This window comes from Hibiscus syriacus, unplaced genomic scaffold (genome assembly GCF_006381635.1).
Source record: "Hibiscus syriacus cultivar Baekdansim isolate YM2019G1 unplaced genomic scaffold, ASM638163v2 tig00110721_pilon, whole genome shotgun sequence".
Classification (NCBI taxonomy): Eukaryota; Viridiplantae; Streptophyta; class Magnoliopsida; order Malvales; family Malvaceae; genus Hibiscus; species Hibiscus syriacus.
This window is the reverse complement of record NW_024062839.1, coordinates 102,664-116,472: the sequence shown is the minus strand read 5'-3', so window position 1 is coordinate 116,472 and position 13,809 is coordinate 102,664.

Below are 13,809 nucleotides of genomic sequence, written 5' to 3'. Positions count from 1 at the left end.
TTTTGTATTGGCTACTTCGCAACAAAAAAAATGACAAATCTTGAGCGTTTTTTACGCTCTCACTGGTGACCCTACCTGTAACTTTTGTTGATCATATGACGAATCAGTTGTCCATGTCTTTTGTGACTGCTCACATGCCAAAACTATATGGCAACACTTCAATTTAAATGTTGGTCCTCCAGATTTTTGGGCTACTGATATTCGAGAATGGCTGACAACAAACCTTGGTTCTCACCAGATGTATCTCTTGACGAATGGTAAAACCTCTGTACCTAGGAATCTTCTCTTTGCTTCCTTAATCTGGAAAATATAGAAAAGTCGTAATGACTTTGTCTTTAGCTCAGTTACCGGTCCTTCAAATGCTATTATCAAGCAAAGTATTCTTTGGGCTATCCACTTCCACCAAAACCGTCTGCCTCTAAATTCTGCGTGCAGAAATCAGCTTCCACACTATGCTTATTGACCAAAGCCACCTCATGGATGGATTGCTCTTAATACTGATGGAGCGGTTCATCCTACCTCTAGTCAATGCTCAATAGGCGGGTTATTCCGCGATGAAGATGGCTCTTGGATCACAGAGTTCTCTCGATCCGTTAGTATTACAAACCCGTTGCAAGCTAAACTCTGGTCTATCTATGAAGGTTTGAAGCCCGGTTGGTATCTTGGCTTTGAGTTTTTACAAACTCAATCCGACTGCTCCATAACGAAATCTCTCATTAACTCTTAGGACGCTAATACTAGCCCCCACTCTCTAGTTCGAGCCATTGATGATCCTCGTAGTCGGGCTTGGGTAACAGAGATGATTTGGATTCCACGTGAGATTAATTTACCGGCAGACTACCTGGCCAAGCTAGTAGCTCTACAACATTTCGATTTCAACACTTATGATACCCCCTTTTTCAATCCTTGACCTGTTATCCAAGGATGCTTGCAACCCTTCTATAAACTTCAATGAAGTTAGTAGTTAACTAGTTTTTATCTCTTTCAATTCAAAAAAGAAAAAACCCCCACTCAACCAGCAAGGATTCAAGCTATTCCCAAAACAAATCATTTTCATTTCATTTAAAAAAAAAACTGATTTTTCTCTACTTTACACTCTCTTCTGGGGTTAAATGGAATTAGATTAAACTATTTAATTTTTTTTAAAAGCCCATGACATGCCTAGTACAAGATAAGAACAACCGGAAAGAGAATAACACAAAATAAAAAGTAATATAACTATATTATATAAAGGGTAAAAGAGAAAGAAAGGAGGTAATGGTTTTTTTCTCTAACCTAATTTTTTTTTCAATATTTTTGGGTCGTATTTTTCTTTTTCTTTGATTTCTGTTTAGTCGGTGACACCAACTTTAATATTGATTGCCGACCGCTTATGATTATTATTTTTCTTGTTCTTTTACATGCTATGTCCTTTTTTCTTTTTCTTTTTTGAGTTTTTTCAATTTTAAATAAGAATATTTATCTTAGTGACATGTTTTTCTCTGTTCTTATGACACGTTTTTTCTCTGTTATTGTGGCACATTCCTTATGGCTTTTGGTAAGTTTTTCACATATCTCTGTGATTGTGTTGGTGATTGTACAAAGATCCTCACGGTATCTGTTTTTTGATTGGTTTGCCAGGTGGTCACGTATTATTACAATCCTCAATGGTAAAATGTTGTTTGTCTATATAACTAGAATTGTGTAGCGAAGCAATATGCCAAATTATTAATTCAGTCACCAATCATTTATTACTTTGTAAAAGTCTCGTTCGACATAGACAAAATGTTTTATGAACGTTACTGAGTTCTTTTGATGTTGGACATCATTTACGTATTTTTGAGTTTAATATTTTTATTTTATGTAATAGTTTTTTTGTGATTATGGTCTCTAATTTTTTCTTTAAAATTTTTATTAATAGTTTTCGTTGTAAAAAAAAGAAAGGTGGTCACCGTCGTCAGCTAGCAAGCTGACCTCCATTGCCTTAGTTTCCTTGCAGTGGAGTTTTATGTGCTTAAATTTTAGTTTCAAGCCGTTGGATTGCTGATTAGAGTTGTTAACAACTGAATTGATGACAATTCAACGATGTGCTGCTGATATTAATTGGTATAGAGTTTATGTTTTAAGAAAATATAAGGGAATAAAAATAAACAACTTTATCAACTGATTAAATATATTTATTATTTTCACTTTTTTTATCATAAAAATGGATGGATTGTGATTTTTGGTTTCAACTACTTTGAAAAATAGTCACTTCATAGTTCTTGTAATAAAAATTATGAATGATAGGTCAATTATATGGTATGCAATATTTTTTATATAAAACAAATATATTTAAAATATTGTCCATAAATGAAAAAAATATCAAAATTTAATTATAAATTTGTTTATTGTATTATTTAAAAGAAACATATATAATTATTTTGTCTAATAAATGTAAATTTTAAAAGATAACATACTTTTTTAAAAATAAAATAAAATAAAATTAATTGAATGTATATTAAGTCACTTTGTATTTATCATATTTCCACACTTTCTTCATAGGATTTTCTTTTTTAAAAAATCAAAATACTTTGTATTTTAATGTTCATGAATTTATTTTTAATGCAATATTTAAATTATTCTGATTCTATTCTATTCATAAATCTAAAGATGATACACGTTTAAGCATATTTAAATATATTTCTTCTTAAATATTACAGTAACAATTATTTCAATCGAACTAAAACTCAGTAAATTAGTTTATTGGAGTTTTACTAACAAATCATCAAATTTTTACGAATACATTTTATAAGATTTGGTATTAGATGTGCATAAAACTAATGAGCACAGAACCGGGACCAATACCGAAGAACAAAGGTTTAATTATAAAATAAATTCTCAAATTATAGTGTTTTTCACGAATAGGTGTTTAAACTACTTTTTGAATGATCTCGGTGTCTAATGTTACAAACGTTACTACTTTAGGTGACTGGACCGTCAATGACGTTAATACCTCCGTTAAGTGATACGTGTCACAATATGGTAGTTTTAAAAATGTTATTTAAAATTAAAAAATAACAATTATATTTAAAAAACAAAAAAATTGAAATAACTCCAAAACTTTGAAAACCTTTATTTCAACTCTTAAACCCACGTTAGTTGCGACCCTTTGCCATCTACGAAGCTGCACCTGACCTCACCTCCCCCAGGCGACCAAAAACCCTATGAAATCGTGACCGATCGACAACGAATCGACATTTTATACCCGTAAACCCTAGGATGAAAATCACGATCTCATGCGATTTCGACTACACATGACTAGGAGGACAGCAAGACTACATTGTTGACGGTGGTCGTGGCCGAAAAGGGTGGCGGCGGGAGTTAAGGTTAGGATTTCGTGATTTTATGGATTTGGGGCTTTTTGTAATTTAAGAGAAATTATGGCTTTTATAAATATAATAATATTTAAAAAAATTAAAATTACCATATTGTGACACGTGTCACTCAAAAGGAGGAAATTAATGTTGCTTACGGTCCAAACATCTAAAGTAGTAACGTTGGGCACTGGAATTATTCAAAAAATAGTTTAAACACTTATTCGTGAAGAACGCTATAATTTGGACACTTATTTTATATTTAAGCGAAGAAGAAATGCAACAGGAATGGCATGCAACTATGTTTGACTGTCCCCATAATTATAAGTAAATGTACATAGCTTGGAAACTCCATTGGTTACTCAATATCTAGTGCTTTGCTTTCACATTTTCCTTTATTTCCTGTGTATATTAATTGTAAGATCTAACGGCTTGAAGTCCAGGCTGGCCGCAGATTCTTTACATACATAAAACACAGGCTGAAAAAAGTTGGCCAAAAAAATTAAAGAAGAATCTCGCTCATTTTTAGAAAATGTTTGAATCTGATTGGACGGTGCCAGAAGCAGCAATATTGCACTAGCTTTTGAATTTTGACCTTTCATTCCTAGCCAGCCATGCATGCATGCAAATCCATTATCCTCACGTTTATTTAATATTTTGTTTGAGATTGAGTGAGAAATCCATGGGAACCTCGATTTTAGGGGTGGTACATAAAGCGATAAATGCAAGAGGGTTGGCAGAAACCTAATTCGCCATCGATGAAACCATTCCCATTTGAATCCCATGAAAACATAAATAAAATTGTTCCAAGAAAGACACTACCCTGTACTTAAGCATGTGTGTCTGTCGGAGTCGGGTCACTTACGTATTACTTTTGCACACTTGTGTACAGATTAGCTTAAGTAGAAAAGTCGATATTTATTTATATTAATAACAAAGGAATTATTTTCCTTAACTCGCGAAAACACGTCAAAAAATTCATTGAAAAATATTATAATACAAATCCAATGCAACGGTTTGTTGTTGCCCGGATTGCCATCGCCCAACAATCACTCAGCAGTCGTAAATATTTCTGGCGAGTTTTTATCAATTGGTGGGGGATTTCTTGGCCAAATGTAAGCGATGTTAATAACTTTTTGAACAGTTGTTTGACTTTTAAATCTGATGTCAACTTTCGTGGGATTTGGTTAATCTCCATTTCGGCAGCAATTTGGAGCATTTCTTTGGCTAGAAATGATTGGGTTTTCAACAATAAATCATCCAAATTGAAATATCTTATATTTTCTTCAAAACTTAGAGCATTGGTTTGGATAAAAGCCGTAAATATTAATCTAAAGGTTAATTTAAATGAGTGGTGGATTAATCCCATGGATTGCCTCAATGAAAATATGTTATGCGATTCGGATTGGACCTCACTGGATCTGAAAGCAGTAAAATTCAGTGTCGATGGTGTAATTAGTGATGTTTATACAGGATGTGGTGGGGTGCTACAAACAAACAAAGTTATAATCAGAGTTGTCTTTTCAAGTAATGCACAATGTGATGCCGTAGATCATATTAAGTTGCACGCTATCCTTCTAGTCTTAAAGGTGTTTGTGGAAGTTGGAAGTGGGGACTTGACTAAATTAATTGTGGAATTAGACTCTCGTGTGGTTCTAAATCGGATTGAAAATCCGCTCTCTTGTCGTGGAAGCTTCAGCCAATCTGTTTGGAGATTAACTCCTTGTCAAAACTTATTGAAAAATTAAAATTCTTGTGGGTAGAAAGTGTTAGGTATGGCTCATAAATATATCGAGAAAGTCTCATAGTGGGGGTTACGATTATGTGAGTTGGGGGTGCGAGGGCGTAGGCCTCGTGGTATGGTACAGGGTTATTTTTATAAATATGTATCAGGGTTTATTTATTATAAAAGGAGATGTAACCTAAACCTATGAGTCATTGTATTGAATAAAAATTCTAGCGCCGCCTAAGGCACCGAGGACGTAAGCACATTGCTGAACCTCATTAAAATTCTTGTGTTCTTTCCGTTTTCTTTACCCGATTATTCAACAATTGACATCAGATGTCAGGAGCCAAATTCGAAGTTGCGAAATTCGATGGTAAGAGTAACTTCGGATTATGGCAAACAAGGGTGAAGGATCTGTTAGCGTAGCAAGGGATCCTAAAGGCTTTGCGACCTACAAAGCCGGCGTCGATGGAGGAGGAAGATTGGGAAGAATTGCAGCAGTGAGCGGCAAGAATCATACGATTATGTTTGGCGGACGAGGTCATATATCACGTCATGCATCTGTCGTCTCCAGATAAAATTTGGAAGAAGTTGGAAAGTCAGTTTATGTCCAAATCCTTAACAACTAAACTGTATCTAAAGTAACGGATGTATGGGCTGAAGATGCAGGATGATCATGATTTGGCGCAACACGTGAATGTCTTCAATCATATCGTTTCTAATTTGGCTCGGCTTGATGTGAAAATTGAGGATGAAGACAAAGCGATGATTCTGTTGTGTTCGTTGACTCCCTCTTATGAACACATGATGACTACTCTTACATATGGAAAAGAGACTATCAAAGTTGAGGAGATTATTGTAGCCTTGTTGGCTCACAACCAGCGGAAACAGAATGTAGGGGAAAACTCTCAAGCTGATAACTTATATGTCAAGGGTAATCGAGACTGTGGACGAAAGCCAGACAAGGTAGGGTCTGGGAAGCATAATTTTAAATCCAAATCTAGGGATAAGAAAATAATTCACTGTTACAAGTACAAGGAGGCGGGACATATGAAGCGAGACTGTCCGAAGTTGAAAAAGCATACTGATGAGAAGCGTGATGACTCATCCAAGTCTGTGAATGTGGTCGAGGATGACAATTCTGATTGCAGTGAGGGTGATATGCTCTCTATTTCAACGACTCAATTGACGGATGCTTGGATTCTTGATTCTGAATGTTCTTATCATATCACACCAAATAGGGAATGGTTTTCGACATACAGGTCGGTTAATTCTGGTTTTGTCTATTTGGGTGATGATCAATGTTGCAATATTGTCGGTATTGGTGATGTCAGAAAGAAGATGTATGATGGTTCTGTTAAGACGTTGTGTGGTGTTCGACATATCCCAGATTTGAAGAAGAATTTGATTTCTCTAGGCACTTTGCATAAGAATGGTTTTATCCCTAAGGATGATGAGGATAGGGAAACCATTCGGATTGTTAAAGGAGCTTTGACTGTGATGAAAGAAAATATGACTACAAGGAATATTTACAGATTGTTAGGGAGTACCGTTGTAGGTGGAATTCATTCTGTTGAGTCCTGAGATGATACTACCAAACTGTGGCAAATGCGTCTTGTTCATCTTAGTGAACGTGGTATGGCTGAATTACATAAAAGAAATTTGTTGCATGGTGTTGAAAGGTGTAAGCTCGATTTTTGCAAGTATTATGTTCTTGGTAAACATACTAAAGTTCGTTTCAAGACTGGGAAGCACACAACTGAAGGGATTCTTGATTATGTGCATTCTAATGTATGTGAGCCTTCCACGACATCGTTTTTGGGTGGATCTAGGTATTATGTTACTTTTATTGACAATTTTTCACGGAAAGTTTGGGTGTATTTTTTTCGTTTTTGAGAAGTTCAAACTGTGGAAAGTTGAGGTAGAAAATCAAACAGGACAAAAAATCAAGTGTTTGCGATCTGAAAATGGTACGAAGTACATAGATTCATAGTTTCTAAACTTCTTTAAGGAGCATGGGATTAAGAGGTATTTTACAGTGCGCAATACACCATAATAGAATGGTGTTGCGGAACGGATGAACATGTCGTTGAATGAAAGAGCTAGATGTTTGTGGTTGAATGCGGGGCTTCCCAAACACTTCTGGGCTGAGGCTGTTAACATGACATGTTATCTTATCAATAGATCGCCAAGGGCATCATTGGTAAGGAAAGTTGTAGAAGAGGTATGGACTGGTCATGATGTTACTTTTGATCACTTACGGATCTTTGGTTGTCCTGCTTATGTGTATGTACCTGCTGATGAGAGATCCAAACTTGATACAAAATCGAAGGAGTGCATTTTTACTGGGTTACAAGAAAGGTGTCAAAGGATTCAAGTTCTGGGATTCAGTTGCAAAGAAAATTGTTATCAGTAGAGATGTTGTTTTTGATGAACAACCCATGTTGCAGCAGAAGAAAGACACGACAGTGGTGGATTTCTAGCAGTTTCCAGTTGAGAAAACATAAACTTCTCAACCGACTTCTGGTGGTTCCGCTACGGATGATTTGTAGGATTATAGTCTCGCCAGAGACAGGGTGAGACGGACGAATATAAAGCCTCTAAACAGATTGGGTTTTGAAGACTTGGTATCTTTTCCACTTAATGTTAGCAGTGATCCAATTACTTTTCATGATGCTATTACTAGTCAGGAAAACGACAAGTGAATCACAATCGTACATGGGAGTTAGTTCGTCTTCCTAGGGTAAGAAACCGATTGGTTGCAAATAGGTGTATAAGAAGAAACCAGCAGTAACAAAAAAAGATGGGGAGAAGTTCAAGGCTCGTTTGGTAGCAAAGAGTTTTCACAGCAGAAATGAGTTGATTATGATGGATTTTTTTCTCATGTGGTCAGGCACACTTCAATCCGAGCAGTACTTGCATTGGTGGCTAGTTGGGATTTGCATTTAGAGCAGATTGATGTTAAAACTTCTTTTTGCATGGCGATTTAGATGAGCAGATCTACATGCAGCAGCCTGAAGGTTTCACTCAACATGGAAATGAGCATTTAGTTTGCAGATTAAAGAAATCTTTGTACGGGTTGAAACAGGTCTCCGAGACAATGGTACAAACGGTTTGACTCCTATATGATCAAGATTGGCTACAAGAGATGTGAGTATGATTGTTGTGTCTATGTTAAGAGCCTTAATGATGGTTCTTTTATTTTTCTGTTACTGTATGTTGATGATGATGATATGTTAATTGTTGCGAAGAACATGGATGATGTTATCGGTTTGAAAACTTTATTGAGTCAGGAATTTGATATGAAAGATTTAGGTGCTGCTGTAAAGAAAGATCTTGGAATGGAAATTTACAGGGACAAAGACTCAATGAAATAATGGTTATCTCAACGGGGTTATGTTGAGAAAATACTAGAAAGGTTTGCGATGAGCAGCACAAAACCAGTTAGCACTCCATTGGTGAATCACTTTAAGCTCTCATCAGAACAGTGCCCTAAGACAGATAAGGAAGCTGAAGATATGGAAAAAGTTCCATATTCTAATGTTGTTGGTTGCTTGATATATGCAATGGTATGTAATAGTCCTAATTTAGCTCATGATGTTAGTCAAGTTTGTAAGTACATGTCTAAACCTGATAAGCAACATTGGGAAGCAATCAAGTGGATCTTTAGGTACTTAAAGGGTATTGTGGGACATGGAATTATTTTTGGTAGTCAGTGGGATAATCCTTTGGTTATAGGATATATGGATTCAGACTATGCAGGTGACTTGGATAATAGAAGATCTACGACAGGGTATGTCTTTACTCTTAGTGGAGGGCTTATTTGTTTGGAAGTCTACTATTCAATCTATTGTGACATTATCTACAACTGAAGTTGAATACATGGCAGCGGCTGAAGCAACAAAAGAAGTTTTATGGCTTATTGGTTTAGTGAAGGAGTTGGGTGTTCAGCAATGAGGAGTTCAGTTGCTTTGTGACAATCAAAGTACTATTCACTTGGCTAAAAATCAGGTATATCGTGCTAGAACCTAGCATATTGATGTAAGGTTTCACAAGATCAGAGAGTTGGTTGCATCTGGGCATATTTTGTTTCAGAAGGTACATACTGATGAGTCGTTGATATGTTCACCAAGCCAGTTATGACAGACAAATTCATGCATTGCTTGGACTTGTTGAGTGTTTCGAGTTGTTAAAGAAGTAAGGTAACCAACCCACATTGAATTTTTCTTAAGGGGCAGGATATTCGCCAATGTGGAGATTTGTTAGGTATGACTCATAAATATACCGAAAAAGTCTCATAGTGAGGGTTACGATTATGTGGGTTGGGGGTATGGGGGCGCAGGCCCCGTGGTATGGTACAAGGCTATTTTTGTAAATATGTACCAGTTTTTATTATTATAAAAGGAGATGTAACCTAAACCTATGAGACATTGAATTGAATAAAAATTATAGCACCGCCTAAGGCACTGAGGACGTAAGAACATTGTTGAACCTCTTTAAAATTCTTGTGTTCTTTCTGTTTTCTTTACCTGATTATTCAACATAAAGAAATGGTTGCAAATTGACTTATTGGTTATGTTGAGTTAATCGATTGACGGAATCGGCCAAGAGGGGGTGAATTGGCAATAAAAATTTTGGTGGAAGCTTTTGCAGAAAATTGAAAGAAATTGCACAGCGATTTAGAGTGGTTCGACTTTATCAACCAAGTCTACGTCCACCACCTTAGCTATCCACACTAAGGATTTTCCAACAAATTCACTAATTTGTTCTTTCTTTTGAGGCCAAAGAGATAACCTTACAACTCCCTCAAGAATATACCCCAATTCTTGAGAACACTCTTTTCTCAAAGAGAAATACAAATTTGCAAACTTACAAGAAAAATCTCACAAGGCAAATATGTTTGCACAATTCTAGAACAAAGAAAGAACCTCAAGAATAAATACAATTGAGCACAATAAGTGTTCTGAAAGCAAATGAATATTGAATGAAAATAAGCTTGAAATGCTCAAATTTGAGGTTTGATGCTTTCTCTTTGATTCTCTCTTGATTCTAATTGCTTGATGTTTCTTGTTTTTTGATCAATGACTTCTAAGCTTGCTTAAATACACCTTGAATCACTTCTGAATGTTGGGGATGATTAGAGAAAATAATATAGCCGTTTTAGTGTGAAAACAATTAATAAAACAGTTTGGAGCGTGGGGGGAATCGGTACCCCCTATGGGGAATCGGTTCCCTAAGTGTAAAATTCAATATTTCGACCGTTATACAAGGGGGAATCGATACCCCCTGGGGGGGAATCGGTTCCCTCCGAGCATACTGGAATTCTCGAGCCAAACTATTCAGGGGAATCGGTACCCCCTTGGGGGAATCGGTTCCCTCTGAGCAATCTGGAATTTTTTGCTTTAAAAGATTCGAAATACTTTGTAAAATTATTTTGAAATTGTTTTTAAGATTAAAACTTAATTTTACACTTGAGTAAGGATTAAAATGATCTTTAAAAGATTTGGAGTAATGTTTGATATTCGAATAGTTTATTGAATATACTTAGAAAATCATTTGGAAAAATCTTAAAATTCATTTAACTTAATTTGTTATATCGAAATATCAAATGTTTTCAACAATCTCCCCCTTTTTGATATACAAAACATTTTAGTAATTTTTAAGATTTTGAAATCAAGTTTTGAAATTACTCCCCCTTACTTTAACACTTCTCCCATTTATCATTTAAAAACACATTTAACACTTCTCCCCCTTTTTGTTAAATCAAAAAGACATTTTAAAGAATCTAAACAAGGTTTTGAAATCATTTAGCCAATTGATTATATTTAAGCTGCTAAGATCACAAGCAAGAAACGTTAGCCATTAGTTTATAATCAATATTCATAATTAATGTGACATGGCAAATTGGTCATATTGCTATAATGATAAATGATGCAATAAATTTACTAAACCATCAAAAGAAATATTTAAATTCAAACAAACAAATCCAAAGTCAAAATCAAACAATCCAAAAGTTAAGCAATAATCGTTTAGTTCAAGATTTTAAAGCTAAGCACAGAATCACATATCCGGATCAAGAGGAGGAAAACGAGCTCGCATAGCGACCATTTCGTGAGTGAGGTCATTAATAGGCGCGTTGGTTGCCTCATTGTTTGCACGCATCTCCCGAAGAATTTCTAATTGTTGAGCTCCCATTGTGGATAAGTGGGACTCTATAGAAGTAAAGCGCGAATCCATGGTAGCGTATCGGAAATCGAATGTCTCCATAAAGGATTAAAAATATGGAGGCATTTGATGCGTTTGTTGTGCTTGCTCTTCGGGCTGCTCAGGCTCATCTTCGGCTTCATCGATGTCTCGCATTAATTTCTCAAGCTCGAGATCTTCCTCAGCTTCGGGTGGAGCTTGTGAAGAACTAGCTCCCGGAGTATTTGCAGAAGATCGAACCCATTCACCGGTTTCCTTATCCTTAATCCATCCCGCTCTCATTAAGGAAAGAAGGTTAATTTGTTTCTTAAGGGGAAAAACGACATCTAGACCGACTCTAAGCCCAGCTTTGGAAAATAGATTACTCAAAATGCAACCGTAAACAAGAGATGAACAGAGTTTCTTGTTAGGAACAAGATTTACGGTTTCAACAATTTCAGCAAAAATAATCTGAGGTAGGTTAATTTTAATATTGTTTTCGAAACAATGTAACCACCAAAGATCTAAGGCTCTAAGAGTAGAATAACGACCTCCGGATGGTCGAAACCACCAAGAAATCATTAGATGAAGAAAACGTTCATGTAGGTCTAGGACACTCGCACTATCTCTTCTTTTATAATGAGATCCTAAAACCTATTTTTCATTTGAAATACCATCATTATCTAATCCGAATATATTGGCTATGTAAGCTGAGTCAATATATAAGAATTATCCTAGGAGGTAGGAACGAATTCCTATGGTTTCAGTTTCAGTTTGGTTTTTAACACAAACGACATTAGAATAGAAAATACGAACAAGTTGATGGTAAACGATGAGTTCAAGGTCAAAGAGTTTATCAAATTTCCACTCTTGTAAAAGAGGAAGATATTTAAAATTGATAGCTAACATAGCTTGACGAGAAGGAATACGTTCTTCCCGGATTGATAATACTAAAACGATGATTTCTAGGACCATGATGATTGAAACACGAATTTTGGATAGTCAAGTTAGGATCAATGGGATTAGGATTAGAAATTGGAATAGGAGGAGGATTTGGAGGTGGATTTGGTTGAAGGTGTGAGCGACTAGATGATGACCTAGCATGTTTAGGATTGGACATGGTTTAGGAAATCGGAATAGAATGGATAACCTGCAATTTAAAACACATGTATGCAATTCAATCAATCCCAAAACTCAATTGAGTCCTCAATATTTCAAGGTTCTTTAAATCAATCCTAATGGGCAAAGTTTTTTGAAAACTTTTGAAAAATACGGTTTTGAGAAACAATATATGTATAGTTTTCATAACAACAACATAATTTAATCAAAACACAATAATTTGAAAATTAACAATTTTTTTTTAATTTCGAAAATTTAAAAAAAAATGGAAAATTCTTGTGTTTTTGATGAAATTGGTTGTAATATCTAGTTTCTAATCACTAAACAATCAATGCCCGATCTAAAGTTCATCCTAGAACTAATTAAAACAAGTCCTATGTTCAAAATCAATAAAATAGGGAGTTTAGAAAATTTTACCTTGAAGGATGCGATTGAGTGGATTTGATGTTGTTTGCACCATTTTAATGATGATTGCAAGTTTAGGAGATGATATTTGAAGTGAATTCTGATTAAAATCGATGATTTGAGGCAAGAATGGAGATGGAGAGAGTTTGGCGGCAAAGAAGTTAATATAGGGTTTTTGAGGATTTTGAAGGGTTCTGCTCGTGTATAACTAGAACCCCAGGGGGGTATCAATTCCCCTGTAGGGGGAATCGGTTCCCCTTCAAAGGGGGAATCGGTTCCCTCATGAGGGGATCGATTCCCTCTGCACCAAAATGCTAAAATCCGATTTTAAACACCCAAAATGCTAAATTAATTTCCTCTAGTGGTATTGGCAACTCAGTTATTGAAAATTAATCATGTTCAAACAATTAAATTAATCTTTAAACAATATTTGAACATAAAATTAATTTTTCATTAAGAATCATAAACTCCCCCTAACTAATAGCAATGAATGCAATCAAAAATTAATATTATAAGCATTTTTCATATATTCTTAAAAGTGTTAAAATTATTTTAAACACTAAGTGAAGATAGGTTGGTCAAACCTAATTCTCTCCTAAGTGTCCAAAATCTTTCCTTGTCTAAAGGTTTTGTGAAGATATCCGCTAATTGGTGCAAAGTATCAACAAATTCTAGAACTACATCTTCCTTAGTGACATGGTCTCTAATGAAGTGATGTCTTATTTCAATGTGCTTAGTTCTAGAGTGTTGGATGGGATTTTTAGTGAGACAAATAGCACTAGTATTGTCACACTTGATAGGAATGATACCTACTTCAATTCCATAATCAAAAAGTTGTTGTTTCATCCATAAAACTTGTGCACAGCAACTACCAGCTGAAATGTATTCGGCTTCAGTGGTAGATAATGCAACACAATTTTGTTTCTTTGAAAACCAAGAAATTAGCATATTTCCAAGGAATTGGCAAGTACCGGAGGTGCTTTTCCTATCTAATTTGCATCCTCCATAATCCGCATCAAAAAAAGCATGCAAGCTAAAGCT